At 48.8% G+C, this 20,714-nt stretch overlaps 39 non-coding genes across 39 annotated transcripts; all 39 read left to right on the top strand.

The window, feature by feature from the left end:
• The first annotated feature begins 105 nt into the window (after window positions 1-105).
• Window positions 106-244, top strand: LOC130649971 (U4 spliceosomal RNA). The gene has a single exon (XR_008983381.1). It is a non-coding gene; the product is annotated as a U4 spliceosomal RNA (small nuclear RNA).
• Window positions 245-639: 395 nt separating this feature from the next.
• On the top strand, window positions 640-778 carry LOC130650454 (U4 spliceosomal RNA). Its single transcript, XR_008983840.1, has one exon. It is a non-coding gene; the product is annotated as a U4 spliceosomal RNA (small nuclear RNA).
• Window positions 779-1,173: 395 nt separating this feature from the next.
• On the top strand, window positions 1,174-1,312 carry LOC130650453 (U4 spliceosomal RNA). The gene has a single exon (XR_008983839.1). It is a non-coding gene; the product is annotated as a U4 spliceosomal RNA (small nuclear RNA).
• Window positions 1,313-1,707: 395 nt separating this feature from the next.
• LOC130649974 (U4 spliceosomal RNA) lies at window positions 1,708-1,846 on the top strand. Its single transcript, XR_008983384.1, has one exon. It is a non-coding gene; the product is annotated as a U4 spliceosomal RNA (small nuclear RNA).
• A 395-nt stretch (window positions 1,847-2,241) lies between these two features.
• On the top strand, window positions 2,242-2,380 carry LOC130650452 (U4 spliceosomal RNA). Its single transcript, XR_008983838.1, has one exon. It is a non-coding gene; the product is annotated as a U4 spliceosomal RNA (small nuclear RNA).
• A 395-nt stretch (window positions 2,381-2,775) lies between these two features.
• On the top strand, window positions 2,776-2,914 carry LOC130650450 (U4 spliceosomal RNA). Its single transcript, XR_008983837.1, has one exon. It is a non-coding gene; the product is annotated as a U4 spliceosomal RNA (small nuclear RNA).
• A 395-nt stretch (window positions 2,915-3,309) lies between these two features.
• Window positions 3,310-3,448, top strand: LOC130650449 (U4 spliceosomal RNA). Its single transcript, XR_008983836.1, has one exon. It is a non-coding gene; the product is annotated as a U4 spliceosomal RNA (small nuclear RNA).
• A 395-nt stretch (window positions 3,449-3,843) lies between these two features.
• On the top strand, window positions 3,844-3,982 carry LOC130650448 (U4 spliceosomal RNA). The gene has a single exon (XR_008983835.1). It is a non-coding gene; the product is annotated as a U4 spliceosomal RNA (small nuclear RNA).
• A 395-nt stretch (window positions 3,983-4,377) lies between these two features.
• On the top strand, window positions 4,378-4,516 carry LOC130650123 (U4 spliceosomal RNA). Its single transcript, XR_008983525.1, has one exon. It is a non-coding gene; the product is annotated as a U4 spliceosomal RNA (small nuclear RNA).
• Window positions 4,517-4,911: 395 nt separating this feature from the next.
• On the top strand, window positions 4,912-5,050 carry LOC130649997 (U4 spliceosomal RNA). The gene has a single exon (XR_008983405.1). It is a non-coding gene; the product is annotated as a U4 spliceosomal RNA (small nuclear RNA).
• Window positions 5,051-5,445: 395 nt separating this feature from the next.
• Window positions 5,446-5,584, top strand: LOC130650447 (U4 spliceosomal RNA). The gene has a single exon (XR_008983834.1). It is a non-coding gene; the product is annotated as a U4 spliceosomal RNA (small nuclear RNA).
• A 395-nt stretch (window positions 5,585-5,979) lies between these two features.
• On the top strand, window positions 5,980-6,118 carry LOC130650446 (U4 spliceosomal RNA). The gene has a single exon (XR_008983833.1). It is a non-coding gene; the product is annotated as a U4 spliceosomal RNA (small nuclear RNA).
• A 395-nt stretch (window positions 6,119-6,513) lies between these two features.
• Window positions 6,514-6,652, top strand: LOC130650445 (U4 spliceosomal RNA). The gene has a single exon (XR_008983832.1). It is a non-coding gene; the product is annotated as a U4 spliceosomal RNA (small nuclear RNA).
• Window positions 6,653-7,047: 395 nt separating this feature from the next.
• Window positions 7,048-7,186, top strand: LOC130650046 (U4 spliceosomal RNA). The gene has a single exon (XR_008983451.1). It is a non-coding gene; the product is annotated as a U4 spliceosomal RNA (small nuclear RNA).
• A 395-nt stretch (window positions 7,187-7,581) lies between these two features.
• On the top strand, window positions 7,582-7,720 carry LOC130650443 (U4 spliceosomal RNA). Its single transcript, XR_008983829.1, has one exon. It is a non-coding gene; the product is annotated as a U4 spliceosomal RNA (small nuclear RNA).
• Window positions 7,721-8,115: 395 nt separating this feature from the next.
• Window positions 8,116-8,254, top strand: LOC130650045 (U4 spliceosomal RNA). Its single transcript, XR_008983450.1, has one exon. It is a non-coding gene; the product is annotated as a U4 spliceosomal RNA (small nuclear RNA).
• A 395-nt stretch (window positions 8,255-8,649) lies between these two features.
• On the top strand, window positions 8,650-8,788 carry LOC130649885 (U4 spliceosomal RNA). Its single transcript, XR_008983299.1, has one exon. It is a non-coding gene; the product is annotated as a U4 spliceosomal RNA (small nuclear RNA).
• A 395-nt stretch (window positions 8,789-9,183) lies between these two features.
• On the top strand, window positions 9,184-9,322 carry LOC130650061 (U4 spliceosomal RNA). Its single transcript, XR_008983465.1, has one exon. It is a non-coding gene; the product is annotated as a U4 spliceosomal RNA (small nuclear RNA).
• A 395-nt stretch (window positions 9,323-9,717) lies between these two features.
• LOC130650442 (U4 spliceosomal RNA) lies at window positions 9,718-9,856 on the top strand. The gene has a single exon (XR_008983828.1). It is a non-coding gene; the product is annotated as a U4 spliceosomal RNA (small nuclear RNA).
• Window positions 9,857-10,251: 395 nt separating this feature from the next.
• Window positions 10,252-10,390, top strand: LOC130649848 (U4 spliceosomal RNA). The gene has a single exon (XR_008983264.1). It is a non-coding gene; the product is annotated as a U4 spliceosomal RNA (small nuclear RNA).
• A 395-nt stretch (window positions 10,391-10,785) lies between these two features.
• Window positions 10,786-10,924, top strand: LOC130649847 (U4 spliceosomal RNA). The gene has a single exon (XR_008983263.1). It is a non-coding gene; the product is annotated as a U4 spliceosomal RNA (small nuclear RNA).
• Window positions 10,925-11,319: 395 nt separating this feature from the next.
• On the top strand, window positions 11,320-11,458 carry LOC130650441 (U4 spliceosomal RNA). The gene has a single exon (XR_008983827.1). It is a non-coding gene; the product is annotated as a U4 spliceosomal RNA (small nuclear RNA).
• A 395-nt stretch (window positions 11,459-11,853) lies between these two features.
• On the top strand, window positions 11,854-11,992 carry LOC130649891 (U4 spliceosomal RNA). Its single transcript, XR_008983305.1, has one exon. It is a non-coding gene; the product is annotated as a U4 spliceosomal RNA (small nuclear RNA).
• Window positions 11,993-12,387: 395 nt separating this feature from the next.
• Window positions 12,388-12,526, top strand: LOC130649840 (U4 spliceosomal RNA). The gene has a single exon (XR_008983256.1). It is a non-coding gene; the product is annotated as a U4 spliceosomal RNA (small nuclear RNA).
• A 395-nt stretch (window positions 12,527-12,921) lies between these two features.
• On the top strand, window positions 12,922-13,060 carry LOC130650081 (U4 spliceosomal RNA). The gene has a single exon (XR_008983484.1). It is a non-coding gene; the product is annotated as a U4 spliceosomal RNA (small nuclear RNA).
• A 395-nt stretch (window positions 13,061-13,455) lies between these two features.
• Window positions 13,456-13,594, top strand: LOC130649928 (U4 spliceosomal RNA). Its single transcript, XR_008983341.1, has one exon. It is a non-coding gene; the product is annotated as a U4 spliceosomal RNA (small nuclear RNA).
• A 395-nt stretch (window positions 13,595-13,989) lies between these two features.
• On the top strand, window positions 13,990-14,128 carry LOC130650439 (U4 spliceosomal RNA). Its single transcript, XR_008983826.1, has one exon. It is a non-coding gene; the product is annotated as a U4 spliceosomal RNA (small nuclear RNA).
• Window positions 14,129-14,523: 395 nt separating this feature from the next.
• On the top strand, window positions 14,524-14,662 carry LOC130650438 (U4 spliceosomal RNA). Its single transcript, XR_008983825.1, has one exon. It is a non-coding gene; the product is annotated as a U4 spliceosomal RNA (small nuclear RNA).
• A 395-nt stretch (window positions 14,663-15,057) lies between these two features.
• LOC130650437 (U4 spliceosomal RNA) lies at window positions 15,058-15,196 on the top strand. The gene has a single exon (XR_008983824.1). It is a non-coding gene; the product is annotated as a U4 spliceosomal RNA (small nuclear RNA).
• A 395-nt stretch (window positions 15,197-15,591) lies between these two features.
• Window positions 15,592-15,730, top strand: LOC130650436 (U4 spliceosomal RNA). The gene has a single exon (XR_008983823.1). It is a non-coding gene; the product is annotated as a U4 spliceosomal RNA (small nuclear RNA).
• A 395-nt stretch (window positions 15,731-16,125) lies between these two features.
• On the top strand, window positions 16,126-16,264 carry LOC130649938 (U4 spliceosomal RNA). The gene has a single exon (XR_008983350.1). It is a non-coding gene; the product is annotated as a U4 spliceosomal RNA (small nuclear RNA).
• Window positions 16,265-16,667: 403 nt separating this feature from the next.
• On the top strand, window positions 16,668-16,806 carry LOC130650071 (U4 spliceosomal RNA). The gene has a single exon (XR_008983475.1). It is a non-coding gene; the product is annotated as a U4 spliceosomal RNA (small nuclear RNA).
• Window positions 16,807-17,201: 395 nt separating this feature from the next.
• On the top strand, window positions 17,202-17,340 carry LOC130650082 (U4 spliceosomal RNA). Its single transcript, XR_008983485.1, has one exon. It is a non-coding gene; the product is annotated as a U4 spliceosomal RNA (small nuclear RNA).
• Window positions 17,341-17,735: 395 nt separating this feature from the next.
• LOC130649844 (U4 spliceosomal RNA) lies at window positions 17,736-17,874 on the top strand. Its single transcript, XR_008983260.1, has one exon. It is a non-coding gene; the product is annotated as a U4 spliceosomal RNA (small nuclear RNA).
• A 395-nt stretch (window positions 17,875-18,269) lies between these two features.
• LOC130649987 (U4 spliceosomal RNA) lies at window positions 18,270-18,408 on the top strand. The gene has a single exon (XR_008983396.1). It is a non-coding gene; the product is annotated as a U4 spliceosomal RNA (small nuclear RNA).
• A 395-nt stretch (window positions 18,409-18,803) lies between these two features.
• LOC130649826 (U4 spliceosomal RNA) lies at window positions 18,804-18,942 on the top strand. Its single transcript, XR_008983243.1, has one exon. It is a non-coding gene; the product is annotated as a U4 spliceosomal RNA (small nuclear RNA).
• Window positions 18,943-19,337: 395 nt separating this feature from the next.
• On the top strand, window positions 19,338-19,476 carry LOC130650435 (U4 spliceosomal RNA). The gene has a single exon (XR_008983822.1). It is a non-coding gene; the product is annotated as a U4 spliceosomal RNA (small nuclear RNA).
• Window positions 19,477-19,871: 395 nt separating this feature from the next.
• Window positions 19,872-20,010, top strand: LOC130649931 (U4 spliceosomal RNA). The gene has a single exon (XR_008983343.1). It is a non-coding gene; the product is annotated as a U4 spliceosomal RNA (small nuclear RNA).
• A 395-nt stretch (window positions 20,011-20,405) lies between these two features.
• LOC130649979 (U4 spliceosomal RNA) lies at window positions 20,406-20,544 on the top strand. Its single transcript, XR_008983388.1, has one exon. It is a non-coding gene; the product is annotated as a U4 spliceosomal RNA (small nuclear RNA).
• Window positions 20,545-20,714: the final 170 nt, after the last annotated feature.

The following is a 20,714-nucleotide window of genomic DNA, read 5'->3' as shown; positions in this document are numbered from 1 at the left end:
GTTTAAGTGGCACAAGGGAAAGGCGAGGTGGGGACCAAAATGCCGTAACCACAAGCAATCGACAACGTTAAAGAAGCACGCGATGGTTGCCGTTCTTGTTGGGTTAGCTTTGCGCAGTGGCATTACCATAGCCAATGAGGTTTAACCAAGGCGTGGTGATTGCTAATTGAAAACTTTTCCCAATATCCCGCATGACGGCGTGAAACATCGCCGGCGTTGCAATATTTGGAGGTTCCCACTGGGACCATGCCTAAAAATAGAAATCTGCTGAGCTCACGAAGACTGCGTCGAATGCAAAAAAAGCGCAAAAATTCTTGTTTGCTCGCTTCCGAATGGAGAAGAACCCTTTCGTGTAAAGCAGGACACATTATGCATCGCCTCTTTTCAACGCAACTGGTCACTTCCGCAGACGGTGGGCATTCTAGGTGTAAATGGCGAATCAGTGGTGGAGACAAAGCGCTCGTTGCGGCACTGGCCCTTACTCTCACGACGACAACGGACACTTGTCTTAGTTCGGCTATGCATATGAAAACTGTTTAAGTGGCACAAGGGAAAGGCGAGGTGGGGACCAAAATGCCGTAACCACAAGCAATCGACAACGTTAAAGAAGCACGCGATGGTTGCCGTTCTTTTTGGGTTAGCTTTGCGCAGTGGCATTACCATAGCCAATGAGGTTTAACCGAGGCGTGGTGATTGCTAATTGAAAACTTTTCCCAATATCCCGCATGACGGCGTGAAACATCGCCGGCGTTGCAATATTTGGAGGTTCCCACTGGGACCATGCCTAAAAATAGAAATCTGCTGAGCTCACGAAGACTGCGTCGAATGCAAGAAAAGCGCAAATATTCTTGTTTGCTCGCTTCCGAATGGAGAAGAACCCTTTCGTGTAAAGCAGGACACATTATGCATCGCCTCTTTTCAACGCAACTGGTCACTTCCGCAGACGGTGGGCATTCTAGGTGTAAATGGCGAATCAGTGGTGGAGACAAAGCGCTCGTTGCGGCACTGGCCCTTACTCTCACGACGACAACGGACACTTGTCTTAGTTCGGCTATGCATATGAAAACTGTTTAAGTGGCACAAGGGAAAGGCGAGGTGGGGACCAAAATGCCGTAACCAAAAGCAATCGACAACGTTAAAGAAGCACGCGATGGTTGCCGTTCTTGTTGGGTTAGCTTTGCGCAGTGGCATTACCATAGCCAATGAGGTTTAACCGAGGCGTGGTGATTGCTAATTGAAAACTTTTCCCAATATCCCGCATGACGGCGTGAAACATCGCCGGCGTTGCAATATTTGGAGGTTCCCACTGGGACCATGCCTAAAAATAGAAATCTGCTGAGCTCACGAAGACTGCGTCAAATGCAAGAAAAGCGCAAAAATTCTTGTTTGCTCGCTTCCGAATGGAGAAGAACCCTTTCGTGTAAAGCAGGACACATTATGCATCGCCTCTTTTCAACGCAACTGGTCACTTCCGCAGACGGTGGGCATTCTAGGTGTAAATGGCGAATCAGTGGTGGAGACAAAGCGCTCGTTGCGGCACTGGCCCTTACTCTCACGACGACAACGGACACTTGTCTTAGTTCGGCTATGCATATGAAAACTGTTTAAGTGGCACAAGGGAAATGCGAGGTGGGGACCAAAATGCCGTAACCACAAGCAATCGACAACGTTAAAGAAGCACGCGATAGTTGCCGTTCTTGTTGGGTTAGCTTTGCGCAGTGGCATTACCATAGCCAATGAGGTTTAACCGAGGCGTGGTGATTGCTAATTGAAAACTTTTCCCAATATCCCGCATGACGGCGTCAAACATCGCCGGCGTTGCAATACTTGGAGGTTCCCACTGGGACCATGCCTAAAAATAGAAATCTGCTGAGCTCACGAAGACTGCGTCGAATGCAAGAAAAGCGCAAAAATTCTTGTTTGCTCGCTTCCGAATGGAGAAGAACCCTTTCGTGTAAAGCAGGACACATTATGCATCGCCTCTTTTCAACGCAACTGGTCACTTCCGCAGACGGTGGGCATTCTAGGTGTAAATGGCGAATCAGTGGTGGAGACAAAGCGCTCGTTGCGGCACTGGCCCTTACTCTCACGACCACAACGGACACTTGTCTTAGTTCGGCTATGAATATGAAAACTGTTTAAGTGGCACAAGGGAAAGGCGAGGTGGGCACCAAAATGCCGTAACCACAAGCAATCGACAACGTTAAAGAAGCACGCGATGGTTGCCGTTCTTGTTGGGTTAGCTTTGCGCAGTGGCATTACCATAGCCAATGAGGTTTAACCGAGGCGTGGTGATTGCTAATTGAAAACTTTTCCCAATATCCCGCATGACGGCGTGAAACATCGCCGGCGTTGCAATATTTGGAGGTTCCCACTGGGACCATGCCTAAAAATAGAAATCTGCTGAGCTCACGAAGACTGCGTCGAATGCAAGAAAAGCGCAAAAATTCTTGTTTGCTCGCTTCCGAATGGAGAAGAACCCTTTCGTGTAAAGCAGGACACATTATGCATCGCCTCTTTTCAACGCAACTGGTCACCTCCGCAGACGGTGGGCATTCTAGGTGTAAATGGCGAATCAGTGGTGGAGACAAAGCGCTCGTTGCGGCACTGGCCCTTACTCTCACGACGACAACGGACACTTGTCTTAGTTCGGCTATGTGTATGAAGACTGTTTAAGTGGCACAAGGGAAAGGCGAGGTGGGGACCAAAATGCCGTAACCACAAGCAATCGACAACGTTAAAGAAGCACGCGATGGTTGCCGTTCTTGTTGGGTTAGCTTTGCGCAGTGGCATTACCATAGCCAATGAGGTTTAACCGAGGCGTGGTGATTGCTAATTGAAAACTTTTCCCAATATCCCGCATGACGGCGTGAAACATCGCCGGCGTTGCAATATTTGGAGGTTCCCACTGGGACCATGCCTAAAAATAGAAATCTGCTGAGCTCACGAAGACTGCGTCGAATGCAAGAAAAGCGCAAAAATTCTTGTTTGCTCGCTTCCGAATGGAGAAGAACCCTTTCGTGTAAAGCAGGACACATTATGCATCGCCTCTTTTCAACGCAACTGGTCACTTCCGCAGACGGTGGGCATTCTAGGTGTAAATGGCGAATCAGTGGTGGAGACAAAGCGCTCGTTGCGGCACTGGCCCTTACTCTCACGACGACAACGGACACTTGTCTTAGTTCGGCTATGAATATGAAAACTGTTTAAGTGGCACAAGGGAAAGGCGAGGTGGGGACCAAAATGCCGTAACCACAAGCAATCGACAACGTTAAAGAAGCACGCGATGGTTGCCGTTCTTGTTGGGTTAGCTTTGCGCAGTGGCATTACCATAGCCAATGAGGTTTAACCGAGGCGTGGTGATTGCTAATTGAAAACTTTTCCCAATATCCCGCATGACGGCGTGAAACATCGCCGGCGTTGCAATATTTGGAGGTTCCCACTGGGACCATGCCTAAAAATAGAAATCTGCTGAGCTCACGAAGACTGCGTCGAATGCAAGAAAAGCGCAAAAATTCTTGTTTGCTCGCTTCCGAATGGAGAAGAACCCTTTCGTGTAAAGCAGGACACATTATGCATCGCCTCTTTTCAACGCAACTGGTCACTTCCGCAGACGGTGGGCATTCTAGGTGTAAATGGCGAATCAGTGGTGGAGACAAAGCGCTCGTTGCGGCACTGGCCCTTACTCTCACGACGACAACGGACACTTGTCTTAGTTCGGCTATGCATATGAAAACTGTTTAAGTGGCACAAGGGAAAGGCGAGGTGGGGACCAAAATGCCGTAACCACAAGCAATCGACAACGTTAAAGAAGCACGCGATGGTTGCCGTTCTTGTTGGATTAGCTTTGCGCAGTGGCATTACCATAGCCAATGAGGTTTAACCGAGGCGTGGTGATTGCTAATTGAAAACTTTTCCCAATATCCCGCATGACGGCGTGAAACATCGCCGGCGTTGCAATATTTGGAGGTTCCCACTGGGACCATGCCTAAAAATAGAAATCTGCTGAGCTCACGAAGACTGAGTCGAATGCAAGAAAAGCGCGAAAATTCTTGTTTGCTCGCTTCCGAATGGAGAAGAACCCTTTCGTGTAAAGCAGGACACATTATGCATCGCCTCTTTTCAACGCAACTGGTCACTTCCGCAGACGGTGGGCATTCTAGGTGTAAATGGCGAATCAGTGGTGGAGACAAAGCGCTCGTTGCGGCACTGGCCCTTACTCTCACGACGACAACGGACACTTGTCTTAGTTCGGCTATGAATATGAAAACTGTTTAAGTGGCACAAGGGAAAGGCGAGGTGGGGACCAAAATGCCGTAACCACAAGCAATCGACAACGTTAAAGAAGCACGCGATGGTTGCCGTTCTTGTTGGGTTAGCTTTGCGCAGTGGCATTACCATAGCCAATGAGGTTTAACCGAGGCGTGGTGATTGCTAATTGAAAACTTTTCCCAATATCCCGCATGACGGCGTGAAACATCGCCGGCGTTGCAATATTTGGAGATTCCCACTGGGACCATGCCTAAAAATAGAAATCTGCTGAGCTCACGAAGACTGCGTCGAATGCAAGAAAAGCGCAAAAATTCTTGTTTGCTCGCTTCCGAATGGAGAAGAACCCTTTCGTGTAAAGCAGGACACATTATGCATCGCCTCTTTTCAACGCAACTGGTCACTTCCGCAGACGGTGGGCATTCTAGGTGTAAATGGCGAATCAGTGGTGGAGACAAAGCGCTCGTTGCGGCACTGGCCCTTACTCTCACGACGACAACGGACACTTGTCTTAGTTCGGCTATGCATATGAAAACTGTTTAAGTGGCACAAGGGAAAGGCGAGGTGGGGACCAAAATGCCGTAACCACAAGCAATCGACAACGTTAAAGAAGCACGCGATGGTTGCCGTTCTTGTTGGGTTAGCTTTGCGCAGTGGCATTACCATAGCCAATGAGGTTTAACCGAGGCGTAGTGATTGCTAATTGAAAACTTTTCCCAATATCCCGCATGACGGCGTGAAACATCGCCGGCGTTGCAATATTTGGAGGTTCCCACTGGGACCATGCCTAAAAATAGAAATCTGCTGAGCTCACGAAGACTGCGTCGAATGCAAGAAAAGCGCAAAAATTCTTGTTTGCTCGCTTCCGAATGGAGAAGAACCCTTTCGTGTAAAGCAGGACACATTATGCATCGCCTCTTTTCAACGCAACTGGTCACTTCCGCAGACGGTGGGCATTCTAGGTGTAAATGGCGAATCAGTGGTGGAGACAAAGCGCTCGTTGCAGCACTGGCCCTTACTCTCACGACGACAACGGACACTTGTCTTAGTTCGGCTATGCATATGAAAACTGTTTAAGTGGCACAAGGGAAAGGCGAGGTGGGGACCAAAATGCCGTAACCACAAGCAATCGACAACGTTAAAGAAGCACGCGATGGTTGCCGTTCTTGTTGGGTTAGCTTTGCGCAGTGGCATTACCATAGCCAATGAGGTTTAACCGAGGCGTGGTGATTGCTAATTGAAAACTTTTCCCAATATCCCGCATGACGGCGTGAAACATCGCCGGCGTTGCAATATTTGGAGGTTCCCACTGGGACCATGCCTAAAAATAGAAATCTGCTGAGCTCACGAAGACTGCGTCGAATGCAAGAAAAGCGCAAAAATTCTTGTTTGCTCGCTTCCGAATGGAGAAGAACCCTTTCGTGTAAAGCAGGACACATTATGCATCGCCTCTTCTCAACGCAACTGGTCACTTCCGCAGACGGTGGGCATTCTAGGTGTAAATGGCGAATCAGTGGTGGAGACAAAGCGCTCGTTGCGGCACTGGCCCTTACTCTCACGACGACAACGGACACTTGTCTTAGTTCGGCTATGCATATGAAAACTGTTTAAGTGGCACAAGGGAAAGGCGAGGTGGGGACCAAAATGCCGTAACCACAAGCAATCGACAACGTTAAAGAAGCACGCGATGGTTGCCGTTCTTGTTGGGTTAGCTTTGCGCAGTGGCATTACCATAGCCAATGAGGTTTAACCGAGGCGTGGTGATTGCTAATTGAAAACTTTTCCCAATATCCCGCATGACGGCGTGAAACATCGCCGGCGTTGCAATATTTGGAGGTTCCCACTGGGACCATGCCTAAAAATAGAAATCTGCTGAGCTCACGAAGACTGCGTCGAATGCAAGAAAAGCGCAAAAATTCTTGTTTGCTCGCTTCCGAATGGAGAAGAACCCTTTCGTGTAAAGCAGGACACATTATGCATCGCCTCTTTTCAACGCAACTGGTCACTTCCGCAGACGGTGGGCATTCTAGGTGTAAATGGCGAATCAGTGGTGGAGACAAAGCGCTCGTTGCGGCACTGGCCCTTACTCTCACGACGACAACGGACACTTGTCTTAGTTCGGCTATGCATATGAAAACTGTTTAAGTGGCACAAGGGAAAGGCGAGGTGGGGACCAAAATGCCGTAACCACAAGCAATCGACAACGTTAAAGAAGCACGCGATGGTTGCCGTTCTTGTTGGGTTAGCTTTGCGCAGTGGCATTACCATAGCCAATGAGGTTTAACCGAGGCGTGGTGATTGCTAATTGAAAACTTTTCCCAATATCCCGCATGACGGCGTGAAACATCGCCGGCGTTGCAATATTTGGAGGTTCCCACTGGGACCATGCCTAAAAATAGAAATCTGCTGAGCTCACGAAGACTGCGTCGAATGCAAGAAAAGCGCAAAAATTCTTGTTTGCTCGCTTCCGAATGGAGAAGAACCCTTTCGTGTAAAGCAGGACACATTATGCATCGCCTCTTTTCAACGCAACTGGTCACTTCCGCAGACGGTGGGCATTCTAGGTGTAAATGGCGAATCAGTGGTGGAGACAAAGCGCTTGTTGCGGCACTGGCCCTTACTCTCACGACGACAACGGACACTTGTCTTAGTTCGGCTATGCATTTGAAAACTGTTTAAGTGGCACAAGGGAAAGGCGAGGTGGGGACCAAAATGCCGTAACCACAAGCAATCGACAACGTTAAAGAAGCACGCGATGGTTGCCGTTCTTGTTGGGTTAGCTTTGCGCAGTGGCATTACCATAGCCAATGAGTTTTAACCGAGGCGTGGTGATTGCTAATTGAAAACTTTTCCCAATATCCCGCATGACGGCGTGAAACATCGCCGGCGTTGCAATATTTGGAGGTTCCCACTGGGACCATGCCTAAAAATAGAAATCTGCTGAGCTCACGAAGACTGCGTCGAATGCAAGAAAAGCGCAAAAATTCTTGTTTGCTCGCTTCCGAATGGAGAAGAACCCTTTCGTGTAAAGCAGGACACATTATGCATCGCCTCTTTTCAACGCAACTGGTCACTTCCGCAGACGGTGGGCATTCTAGGTGTAAATGGCGAATCAGTGGTGGAGACAAAGCGCTCGTTGCGGCACTGGCCCTTACTCTCACGACGACAACGGACACTTGTCTTAGTTCGGCTATGCATATGAAAACTGTTTAAGTGGCACAAGGGAAAGGCGAGGTGGGGACCAAAATGCCGTAACCACAAGCAATCGACAACGTTAAAGAAGCACGCGATGGTTGCCGTTCTTGTTGGGTTAGCTTTGCGCAGTGGCATTACCATAGCCAATGAGGTTTAACCGAGGCGTGGTGATTGCTAATTGAAAACTTTTCCCAATATCCCGCATGACGGCGTGAAACATCGCCGGCGTTGCAATATTTGGAGGTTCCCACTGGGACCATGCCTAAAAATAGAAATCTGCTGAGCTCACGAAGACTGCGTCGAATGCAAGAAAAGCGCAAAAATTCTTGTTTGCTCGCTTCCGAATGGAGAAGAACCCTTTCGTGTAAAGCAGGACACATTATGCATCGCCTCTTTTCAACGCAACTGGTCACTTCCGCAGACGGTGGGCATTCTAGGTGTAAATGGCGAATCAGTGGTGGAGACAAAGCGCTCGTTGCGGCACTGGCCCTTACTCTCACGACGACAACGGACACTTGTCTTAGTTCGGCTATGCATATGAAAACTGTTTAAGTGGCACAAGGGAAAGGCGAGGTGGGGACCAAAATGCCGTAACCACAAGCAATCGACAACGTTAAAGAAGCACGCGATGGTTGCCGTTCTTGTTGGGTTAGCTTTGCGCAGTGGCATTACCATAGCCAATGAGTTTTAACCGAGGCGTGGTGATTGCTAATTGAAAACTTTTCCCAATATCCCGCATGACGGCGTGAAACATCGCCGGCGTTGCAATATTTGGAGGTTCCCACTGGGACCATGCCTAAAAATAGAAATCTGCTGAGCTCACGAAGACTGCGTCGAATGCAAGAAAAGCGCAAAAATTCTTGTTTGCTCGCTTCCGAATGGAGAAGAACCCTTTCGTGTAAAGCAGGACACATTATGCATCGCCTCTTTTCAACGCAACTGGTCACTTCCGCAGACGGTGGGCATTCTAGGTGTAAATGGCGAATCAGTGGTGGAGACAAAGCGCTCGTTGCGGCACTGGCCCTTACTCTCACGACGACAACGGACACTTGTCTTAGTTCGGCTATGCATATGAAAACTGTTTAAGTGGCACAAGGGAAAGGCGAGGTGGGGACCAAAATGCCGTAACCACAAGCAATCGACAACGTTAAAGAAGCACGCGATGGTTGCCGTTCTTGTTGGGTTAGCTTTGCGCAGTGGCATTACCATAGCCAATGAGGTTTAACCGAGGCGTGGTGATTGCTAATTGAAATCTTTTCCCAATATCCCGCATGACGGCGTGAAACATCGCCGGCGTTGCAATATTTGGAGGTTCCCACTGGGACCATGCCTAAAAATAGAAATCTGCTGAGCTCACGAAGACTGCGTCGAATGCAAGAAAAGCGCAAAAATTCTTGTTTGCTCGCTTCCGAATGGAAAAGAACCCTTTCGTGTAAAGCAGGACACATTATGCATCGCCTCTTTTCAACGCAACTGGTCACTTCCGCAGACGGTGGGCATTCTAGGTGTAAATGGCGAATCAGTGGTGGAGACAAAGCGCTCGTTGCGGCACTGGCCCTTACTCTCACGACGACAACGGACACTTGTCTTAGTTCGGCTATGCATATGAAAACTGTTTAAGTGGCACAAGGGAAAGGCGAGGTGGGGACCAAAATGCCGTAACCACAAGCAATCGACAACGTTAAAGAAGCACGCGATGGTTGCCGTTCTTGTTGGGTTAGCTTTGCGCAGTGGCATTACCATAGCCAATGAGGTTTAACGGAGGCGTGGTGATTGCTAATTGAAAACGTTTCCCAATATCCCGCATGACGGCGTGAAACATCGCCGGCGTTGCAATATTTGGAGGTTCCCACTGGGACCATGCCTAAAAATAGAAATCTGCTGAGCTCACGAAGACTGCGTCGAATGCAAGAAAAGCGCAAAAATTCTTGTTTGCTCGCTTCCGAATGGAGAAGAACCCTTTCGTGTAAAGCAGGACACATTATGCATCGCCTCTTTTCAACGCAACTGGTCACTTCCGCAGACGGTGGGCATTCTAGGTGTAAATGGCGAATCAGTGGTGGAGACAAAGCGCTCGTTGCGGCACTGGCCCTTACTCTCACGACGACAACGGACACTTGTCTTAGTTCGGCTATGCATATGAAAACTGTTTAAGTGGCACAAGGGAAAGGCGAGGTGGGGACCAAAATGCCGTAACCACAAGCAATCGACAACGTTAAAGAAGCACGCGATGGTTGCCGTTCTTGTTGGGTTAGCTTTGCGCAGTGGCATTACCATAGCCAATGAGGTTTAACCGAGGCGTGGTGATTGCTAATTGAAAACTTTTCCCAATATCCCGCATGACGGCGTGAAACATCGCCGGCGTTGCAATATTTGGAGGTTCCCACTGGGACCATGCCTAAAAATAGAAATCTGCTGAGCTCACGAAGACTGCGTCGAATGCAAGAAAAGCGCAAAAATTCTTGTTTGCTCGCTTCCGAATGGAGAAGAACCCTTTCGTGTAAAGCAGGACACATTATGCATCGCCTCTTTTCAACGCAACTGGTCACTTCCGCAGACGGTGGGCATTCTAGGTGTAAATGGCGAATCAGTGGTGGAGACAAAGCGCTCGTTGCGGCACTGGCCCTTACTCTCACGACGACAACGGACACTTGTCTTAGTTCGGCTATGCATATGAAAACTGTTTAAGTGGCACAAGGGAAAGGCGAGGTGGGGACCAAAATGCCGTAACCACAAGCAATCGACAACGTTAAAGAAGCACGCGATGGTTGCCGTTCTTGGTGGGTTAGCTTTGCGCAGTGGCATTACCATAGCCAATGAGGTTAAACCGAGGCGTGGTGATTGCTAATTGAAAACTTTTCCCAATATCCCGCATGACGGCGTGAAACATCGCCGGCGTTGCAATATTTGGAGGTTCCCACTGGGACCATGCCTAAAAATAGAAATCTGCTGAGCTCACGAAGACTGCGTCGAATGCAAGAAAAGCGCAAAAATTCTTGTTTGCTCGCTTCCGAATGGAGAAGAACCCTTTCGTGTAAAGCAGGACACATTATGCATCGCCTCTTTTCAACGCAACTGGTCACTTCCGCAGACGGTGGGCATTCTAGGTGTAAATGGCGAATCAGTGGTGGAGACAAAGCGCTCGTTGCGGCACTGGCCCTTACTCTCACGACGACAACGGACACTTGTCTTAGTTCGGCTATGCATATGAAAACTGTTTAAGTGGCACAAGGGAAAGGCGAGGTGGGGACCAAAATGCCGTAACCACAAGCAATCGACAACGTTAAAGAAGCACGCCATGGTTGCCGTTCTTGTTGGGTTAGCTTTGCGCAGTGGCATTACCATAGCCAATGAGGTTAAACCGAGGCGTGGTGATTGCTAATTGAAAACTTTTCCCAATATCCCGCATGACGGCGTGAAACATCGCCGGCGTTGCAATATTTGGAGGTTCCCACTGGGACCATGCCTAAAAATAGAAATCTGCTGAGCTCACGAAGACTGCGTCGAATGCAAGAAAAGCGCAAAAATTCTTGTTTGCTCGCTTCCGAATGGAGAAGAACCCTTTCGTGCAAAGCAGGACACATTATGCATCGCCTCTTTTCAACGCAACTGGTCACTTCCGCAGACGGTGGGCATTCTAGGTGTAAATGGCGAATCAGTGGTGGAGACAAAGCGCTCGTTGCGGCACTGGCCCTTACTCTCACGACGACAACGGACACTTGTCTTAGTTCGGCTATGAATATGAAAACTGTTTAAGTGGCACAAGGGAAAGGCGAGGTGGGGACCAAAATGCCGTAACCACAAGCAATCGACAACGTTAAAGAAGCACGCGATGGTTGCCGTTCTTGTTGGGTTAGCTTTGCGCAGTGGCATTACCATAGCCAATGAGGTTTAACCGAGGCGTGGTGATTGCTAATTGAAAACTTTTCCCAATATCCCGCATGACGGCGTGAAACATCGCCGGCGTTGCAATATTTGGAGGTTCCCACTGGGACCATGCCTAAAAATAGAAATCTGCTGAGCTCACGAAGACTGCGTCGAATGCAAGAAAAGCGCAAAAACTCTTGTTTGCTCGCTTCCGAATGGAGAAGAACCCTTTCGTGTAAAGCAGGACACATTATGCATCGCCTCTTTTCAACGCAACTGGTCACTTCCGCAGACGGTGGGCATTCTAGGTGTAAATGGCGAATCAGTGGTGGAGACAAAGCGCTCGTTGCGGCACTGGCCCTTACTCTCACGACGACAACGGACACTTGTCTTAGTTCGGCTATGAATATGAAAACTGTTTAAGTGGCACAAGGGAAAGGCGAGGTGGGGACCAAAATGCCGTAACCACAAGCAATCGACAACGTTAAAGAAGCACGCGATGGTTGCCGTTCTTGTTGGGTTAGCTTTGCGCAGTGGCATTACCATAGCCAATGAGGTTTAACCGAGGCGTGGTGATTGCTAATTGAAAACTTTCACCAATATCCCGCATGACGGCGTGAAACATCGCCGGCGTTGCAATATTTGGAGGTTCCCACTGGGACCATGCCTAAAAATAGAAATCTGCTGAGCTCACGAAGACTGCGTCGAATGCAAGAAAAGCGCAAAAATTCTTGTTTGCTCGCTTCCGAATGGAGAAGAACCCTTTCGTGTAAAGCAGGACACATTATGCATCGCCTCTTTTCAACGCAACTGGTCACTTCCGCAGACGGTGGGCATTCTAGGTGTAAATGGCGAATCAGTGGTGGAGACAAAGCGCTCGTTGCGGCACTGGCCCTTACTCTCACGACGACAACGGACACTTGTCTTAGTTCGGCTATGAATATGAAAACTGTTTAAGTGGCACAAGGGAAAGGCAAGGTGGGGACCAAAATGCCGTAACAACAAGCAATCGATAACGTTAAAGAAGCACGCGATGGTTGCCGTTCTTGTTGGGTTAGCTTTGCGCAGTGGCATTACCATAGCCAATGAGGTTTAACCGAGGCGTGGTGATTGCTAATTGAAAACTTTTCCCAATATCCCGCATGACGGCGTGAAACATCGCCGACGTTGCAATATTTGGAGGTTCCCACTGGGACCATGCCTAAAAATAGAAATCTGCTGAGCTCACGAAGACTGCGTCGAATGCAAGAAAAGCGCAAAAATTCTTGTTTGCTCGCTTCCGAATGGAGAAGAACCCTTTCGTGTAAAGCAGGACACATTATGCATCGCCTCTTTTCAACGCAACTGGTCACTTCCGCAGACGGTGGGCATTCTAGGTGTAAATGGCGAATCAGTGGTGGAGACAAAGCGCTCGTTGCGGCACTGGCCCTTACTCTCACGACGACAACGGACACTAGTCTTAGTTCGGCAATGAATATGAAAACTGTTTAAGTGGCACAAGGGAAAGGCGAGGTGGGGACCAAAATGCCGTAACCACAAGCAATCGATAACGTTAAAGAAGCACGCGATGGTTGCCGTTCTTGTTGGGTTAGCTTTGCGCAGTGGCATTACCATAGCCAATGAGGTTTAACAGAGGCGCGGTGATTGCTAATTGATAACTTTTCCCAATATCCCGCATGACGGCGTGAAACATCGCCGGCGTTGCAATATTTGGAGGTTCCCACTGGGACCATGCCTAAAAATAGAAATCTGCTGAGCTCACGAAGACTGCGTCGAATGCAAGAAAAGCGCAAAAATTCTTGTTTGCTCGCTTCCGAATGGAATAGAATCCTTTCGTGTAAAGCAGGACATATTATGCATCGCCTCTTTTCAACGCAACTGGTCACTTCCGCAGATGGTGGGCATTCTAGGTGTAAATGGCGAATCAGTGGTGGAGACAAAGCGCTCGTTGCGGAACTGGCCCTTACTCTCACGACGACAACGGACACTTGTCTTAGTTCGGCTATGAATATGAAAACTGTTTAAGTGGCACAAGGGAAAGGCGAGGTGGGGACCAAAATGCCGTAACCACAAGCAATCGACAACGTTAAAGAAGCACGCGATGGTTGCCGTTCTTGTTGGGTTAGCTTTGCGCAGTGGCATTACCATAGCCAATGAGGCTTAACCGAGGCGTGGTGATTGCTAATTGAAAACTTTTCCCAATATCCCGCATGACGGCGTGAAACATCGCCGGCGTTGCAATATTTGGAGGTTCCCACTGGGACCATGCCTAAAAATAGAAATCTGCTGAGCTCACGAAGACTGCGTCGAATGCAAGAAAAGCGCAAAAATTCTTGTTTGCTCGCTTCCGAATGGAATAGAACCCTTTCGTGTAAAGCAGGACATATTATGCATCGCCTCTTTTCAACGCAACTGGTCACTTCCGCAGACGGTGGGCATTCTAGGTGTAAATGGCGAATCAGTGGTGGAGACAAAGCGCTCGTTGCGGCACTGGCCCTTACTCTCACGACGACAACGGACACTTGTCTTAGTTCGGCTATGAATATGAAAACTGTTTAAGTGGCACAAGGGAAAGGCGAGGTGGGGACCAAAATGCCGTAACCACAAGCAATCGACAACGTTAAAGAAGCACGCGATGGTTGCCGTTCTTGGTGGGTTAGCTTTGCGCAGTGGCATTACCATAGCCAATGAGGTTTAACCGAGGCGTGGTGATTGCTAATTGAAAACTTTTCCCAATATCCCGCATGACGGCGTGAAACATCGCCGGCGTTGCAATATTTGGAGGTTCCCACTGGGACCATGCCTAAAAATAGAAATCTGCTGAGCTCACGAAGACTGCGTCGAATGCAAGAAAAGCGCAAAAATTCTTGTTTGCTCGCTTCCGAATGGAGAAGAACCCTTTCGTGTAAAGCAGGACACATTATGCATCGCCTCTTTTCAACGCAACTGGTCACTTACGCAGACGGTGGGCATTCTAGGTGTAAATGGCGAATCAGTGGTGGAGACAAAGCGCTCGTTGCGGCACTGGCCCTTACTCTCACGACGACAACGGACACTTGTCTTAGTTCGGCTATGCATATGAAAACTGTTTAAGTGGCACAAGGGAAAGGCGAGGTGGGGACCAAAATGCCGTAACCACAAGCAATCGACAACGTTAAAGAAGCACGCGATGGTTGCCGTTCTTGTTGGGTTAGCTTTGCGCAGTGGCATTACCATAGCCAATGAGGTTTAACCGAGGCGTGGTGATTGCTAATTGAAAACTTTTCCCAATATCCCGCATGACGGCGTGAAACATCGCCGGCGTTGCAATATTTGGAGGTTCCCACTGGGACCATGCCTAAAAATAGAAATCTGCTGAGCTCACGAAGACTGCGTCGAATGCAAGAAAAGCGCAAAAATTCTTGTTTGCTCGCTTCCGAATGGAGAAGAACCCTTTCGTGTAAAGCAGGACACATTATGCATCGCCTCTTTTCAACGCAACTGGTCACTTCCGCAGACGGTGGGCATTCTAGGTGTAAATGGCGAATCAGTGGTGGAGACAAAGCGCTCGTTGCGGCACTGGCCCTTACTCTCACGACGACAACGGACACTTGTCTTAGTTCGGCTATGAATATGAAAACTGTTTAAGTGGCGCAAGGGAAAGGCGAGGTGGGGACTAAAATGCCGTAACCACAAGCAATCGACAACGTTAAAGAAGCACGCGATGGTTGCCGTTCTTGGTGGGTTAGCTTTGCGCAGTGGCATTACCATAGCCAATGAGGTTTAACCGAGGCGTGGTGATTGCTAATTGAAAACTTTTCCCAATATCCCGCATGACGGCGTGAAACATCGCCGGCGTTGCAATATTTGGAGGTTCCCACTGGGACCATGCCTAAAAATAGAAATCTGCTGAGCTCACGAAGACTGCGTCGAATGCAAGAAAAGCGCAAAAATTCTTGTTTGCTCGCTTCCGAATGGAGAAGAACCCTTTCGTGTAAAGCAGGACACATTATGCATCGCCTCTTTTCAACGCAACTGGTCACTTCCGCAGACGGTGGGCATTCTAGGTGTAAATGGCGAATCAGTGGTGGAGACAAAGCGCTCGTTGCGGCACTGGCCCTTACTCTCACGACGACAACGGACACTTGTCTTAGTTCGGCTATGAATATGAAAACTGTTTAAGTGGCACAAGGGAAAGGCGAGGTGGGGACCAAAATGCCGTAACCACAAGCAATCGACAACGTTAAAGAAGCACGCGATGGTTGCCGTTCTTGTTGGGTTAGCTTTGCGCAGTGGCATTACCATAGCCAATGAGGTTTAACCGAGGCGTGGTGATTGCTAATTGAAAACTTTTCCCAATATCCCGCATGACGGCGTGAAACATCGCCGGCGTTGCAATATTTGGAGGTTCCCACTGGGACCTTGCCTAAAAATAGAAATCTGCTGAGCTCACGAAGACTGCGTCGAATGCAAGAAAAGCGCAAAAATTCTTGTTTGCTCGCTTCCGAATGGAGAAGAACCCTTTCGTGTAAAGCAGGACACATTATGCATCGCCTCTTTTAAACGCAACTGGTCACTTCCGCAGACGGTGGGCATTCTAGGTGTAAATGGCGAATCAGTGGTGGAGACAAAGCGCTCGTTGCGGCACTGGCCCTTACTCTCACGACGACAACGGACACTTGTCTTAGTTCGGCTATGAATATGAAAACTGTTTAAGTGGCACAAGGGAAAGGCGAGGTGGGGACCAAAATGCCGTAACAACAAGCAATCGATAACGTTAAAGAAGCACGCGATGGTTGCCGTTCTTGTTGGGTTAGCTTTGCGCAGTGGCATTACCATAGCCAATGAGGTTTAACCGAGGCGCGGTGATTGCTAATTGAAAACTTTTCCCAATATCCCGCATGACGGCGTGAAACATCGCCGGCGTTGCAATATTTGGAGGTTCCCACTGGGACCATGCCTAAAAATAGAAATCTGCTGAGCTCACGAAGACTGCGTCGAATGCAAGAAAAGCGCAAAAATTCTTGTTTGCTCGCTTCCGAATGGAGAAGAACCCTTTCGTGTAAAGCAGGACACATTATGCATCGCCTCTTTTCAACGCAACTGGTCACTTCCGCAGACGGTGGGCATTCTAGGTGTAAATGGCGAATCAGTGGTGGAGACAAAGCGCTCGTTGCGGCACTGGCCCTTACTCTCACGACGACAACGGACACTTGTCTTAGTTCGGCTATGAATATGAAAACTGTTAAACTGTTTAAGTGGCACAAGGGAAAGGCGAGGTGGGGACCAAAATGCCGTAACCACAAGCAATCGATAACGTTAAAGAAGCACGCGATGGTTGCCGTTCTTGTTGGGTTAGCTCTGCATAGTGGCATTATCATAGCCAATGAGGTTTAACCGAGGCGTGGTGATTGCTAATTGAAAACTTTTCCCAATATCCCGCATGACGGCGTGAAACATCGCCGGCATTGCAATATTTGGAGGTTCCCACTGGGACCATGCCTAGAAATAGAAATCTGCTGAGCTCACAAGGACTGCGTCGAATGCAAGAAAAGCGCAAAAATTCTTGTTTGCTCGCTTCCGAATGGAGAAAAACCCTTTCGTGTAAAGCAGGACACATTATGCATCGCCTCTTTTCAAAGCAGCTGGTCACTTCCGCAGACGGTGGGCATTCTAGGTGTAAATGGCGAATCAGTGGTGGAGACAAAGCGCTCGTTGCGGCACTGGCCCTTACTCTCACGACGACAACGGACACTAGTCTTAGTTCGGCAATGAATATGAAAACTGTTTAAGTGGCACAACGAAAAGGCGAGGTGGGGACCAAAATGCCGTAACCACAAGCAATCGATAACGTTAAAGAAGCACGTGATGGTTGCCGTTCTTGTTGGGTTCGCTTTGCGCAGTGGCATTACAATAGCCAATGTGGTTTAACCGAGGCGTGATGATTGCTAATTGAAAACTTTTCCCAATATCCCGCATGACGGCGTGAAACATCGCCGGCGTTGCAATATTTGGAGGTCCCCACTGGGACCATGCCTAAAAATAGAAATCTGCTGAGCTCACGAAGACTGCGTCGAATGCAAGAAAAGCGCAAAAATTCTTGTTTGCTCGCTTCCGAATGGAGAAGAACCCTTTCGTGTAAAGCGGGACACATTATGCATCGCCTCTTTTCAACGCAACTGGTCACTTCCGCAGACGGTGGGCATTCTAGGTGTAAATGGCGAATCAGTGGTGGAGTCAAAGCGCTCGTTGCGGCACTGGCCCTTACTCTCACGACAACAACGGACACTTGTCTTAGTTCGGCTATGAATATGAAAACTGTTTAAGTGGCACAAGGGAAAGGCGAGGTGGGGACCAAAATGCCGTAACCACAAGCAATCGACAACGTTAAAGAAGCACGCGATGGTTGCCGTTCTTGTTGGGTTAGCTTTGCGCAGTGGCATTACCATAGCCAATGAGGTTTAACCGAGGCGTGGTGATTGCTAATTGAAAATTTTTCCCAATATCCCGCATGACGGCGTGAAACATCGCCGGCGTTGCAATATTTGGAGGTTCCCACTGGGACCATGCCTAAAAATAGAAATCTGCTGAGCTCACGAAGACTGCGTCCAATGCAAGAAAAGCGCAAAAAGTCTTGTTTGCTCGCTTCCGAATGGAGAAGAACCCTTTCGTGTAAAGCAGGACACATTATGCATCGCCTCTTTTCAACGCAACTGGTCACTTCCACAGACGGTGGGCATTCTAGGTGTAAATGGCGAATCAGTGGTGGAGACAAAGCGCTCGTTGCGGCACTGGCCCTTACTCTCACGACGACAACGGACACTTGTCTTAGTTCGGCTATGAATATGAAAACTGTTTAAGTGGCACATGGGAAAGGCGAGGTGGGGACCAAAATGCCGTAACCACAAGCAATCGACAACGTTAAAGAAGCACGCGATGGTTGCCGTTCTTGTTGGGTTAGCTTTGCGCAGTGGCATTACCATAGCCAATGAGGTTTAACCGAGGCGTGGTGATTGCTAATTGAAAACTTTTCCCAATATCCCGCATGACGGCGTGAAACATCTCCGGCGTTGCAATATTTGGAGGTTCCCACTGGGACCATGCCTAAAAATAGAAATCTGCTGAGCTCACGAAGACTGCGTCGAGTGCAAGAAAAGCGCAAAAATTCTTGTTTGCTCGCTTCCGAATGGAGAAGAACCCTTTCGTGTAAAGCAGGACACATTATGCATTGCCTCTTTTCAACGCAACTGGTCACTTTCGCAGACGGTGGGCATTCTAGGTGTAAATGGCGAATCAGTGGTGGAGACAAAGCGCTCGTTGCGGCACTGGCCCTTACTCTCACGACGACAACGGACACTTGTCTTAGTTCGGCTATGAATATGAAAACTGTTTAAGTGGCACAAGGGAAAGGCGAGGTGGGGACCAAAATGCCGTAACCACAAGCAATCGACAACGTTAAAGAAGCACGCGATGGTTGCCGTTCTTGTTGGGTTAGCTTTGCGCAGTGGCATTACCATAGCCAATGAGGTTTCACCGAGGCGTGGTGATTGCTAATTGAAAACTTTTCCCAATATCCCGCATGACGGCGTGAAACATCGCCGGCGTTGCAATATTTGGAGGTTCCCACTGGGACCATGCCTAAAAATAGAAATCTGCTGAGCTCACGAAGACTGCGTCGAATGCAAGAAAAGCGCAAAAATTCTTGTTTGCTCGCTTCCGAATGGAGAAGAACCCTTTCGTGTAAAGCAGGACACATTATGCATCGCCTCTTTTCAACGCAACTGGTCACTTCCGCAGACGGTGGGCATTCTAGGTGTAAATGGCGAATCAGTGGTGGAGACAAAGCGCTCGTTGCGGCACTGGCCCTTACTCTCACGACAACAACGGACACTTGTCTTAGTTCGGCTATGAATATGAAAACTGTTTAAGTGGCACAAGGGAAAGGCGAGGTGGGGACCAAAATGCCGTAACAACAAGCAATCGATAACGTTAAAGAAGCACGCGATGGTTGCCGTTCTTGTTGGGTTAGCTTTGCGCAGTGGCATTACCATAGCCAATGAGGTTTAACCGAGGCGTGGTGATTGCTAATTGAAAACTTTTCCCAATATCCCGCATGACGGCGTGAAACATCGCCGGCGTTGCAATATTTGGAGGTTCCCACTGGGACCATGCCTAAAAATAGAAATCTGCTGAGCTCACGAAGACTGCGTCGAATGCAAGAAAAGCGCAAAAATTCTTGTTTGCTCGCTTCCGAATGGAGAAGAACCCTTTCGTGTAAAGCAGGACACATTATGCATCGCCTCTTTTCAACGCAACTGGTCACTTCCGCAGACGGTGGGCATTCTAGGTGTAAATGGCGAATCAGTGGTGGAGACAAAGCGCTCGTTGCGGCACTGGCCCTTACTCTCACGACGACAACGGACACTTGTCTTAGTTCGGCTATGAATATGAAAACTGTTTAAGTGGCACAAGGGAAAGGCGAGGTGGGGACCAAAATGCCGTAACCACAAGCAATCGACAACGTTAAAGAAGCACGCGATGGTTGCCGTTCTTGTTGGGTTAGCTTTGCGCAGTGGCATTACCATAGCCAATGAGGTTTAACCGAGGCGTGGTGATTGCTAATTGAAAACTTTTCCCAATATCCCGCATTACGGCGTGAAACATCGCCGGCGTTGCAATATTTGGAGGTTCCCACTGGGACCATGCCTAAAAATAGAAATCTGCTGAGCTCACGAAGACTGCGTCGAATGCAAGAAAAGCGCAAAAAATCTTGTTTGCTCGCTTCCGAATGGAGAAGAACCCTTTCGTGTAAAGCAGGACACATTATGCATCGCCTCTTTTCAACGCAACTGGTCACTTCCGCAGACGGTGGGCATTCTAGGTGTAAATGGCGAATCAGTGGTGGAGACAAAGCGCTCGTTGCGGCACTGGCCCTTACTCTCACGACGACAACGGACACTTGTCTTAGTTCGGCTATGAATATGAAAACTGTTTAAGTGGCACAAGGGAAAGGCGAGGTGGGGACCAAAATGCCGTAACCACAAGCAATCGACAACGTTAAAGAAGCACGCGATGGTTGCCGTTCTTGGTGGGTTAGCTTTGCGCAGTGGCATTACCATAGCCAATGAGGTTTAACCGAGGCGTGGTGATTGATAATTGAAAACTTTTCCCAATATCCCGCATGACGGCGTGAAACTTCGCCGGCGTTGCAATATTTGGAGGTTCCCACTGGGACCATGCCTAAAAATAGAAATCTGCTGAGCTCACGAAGACTGCGTCGAATGCAAGAAAAGCGCAAAAATTCTTGTTTGCTCGCTTCCGAATGGAGAAGAACCCTTTCGTGTAAAGCAGGACACATTATGCATCGCCTCTTTTCAACGCAACTGGTCACTTTCGCAGACGGT

Source organism: Hydractinia symbiolongicarpus, chromosome 7 (genome assembly GCF_029227915.1).
Source record: "Hydractinia symbiolongicarpus strain clone_291-10 chromosome 7, HSymV2.1, whole genome shotgun sequence".
Lineage (NCBI taxonomy): Eukaryota > Metazoa > Cnidaria > Hydrozoa > Anthoathecata > Hydractiniidae > Hydractinia > Hydractinia symbiolongicarpus.
Note: the sequence above shows the minus strand (reverse complement) of the source record. Positions and strands in the feature narration are given on the sequence as shown.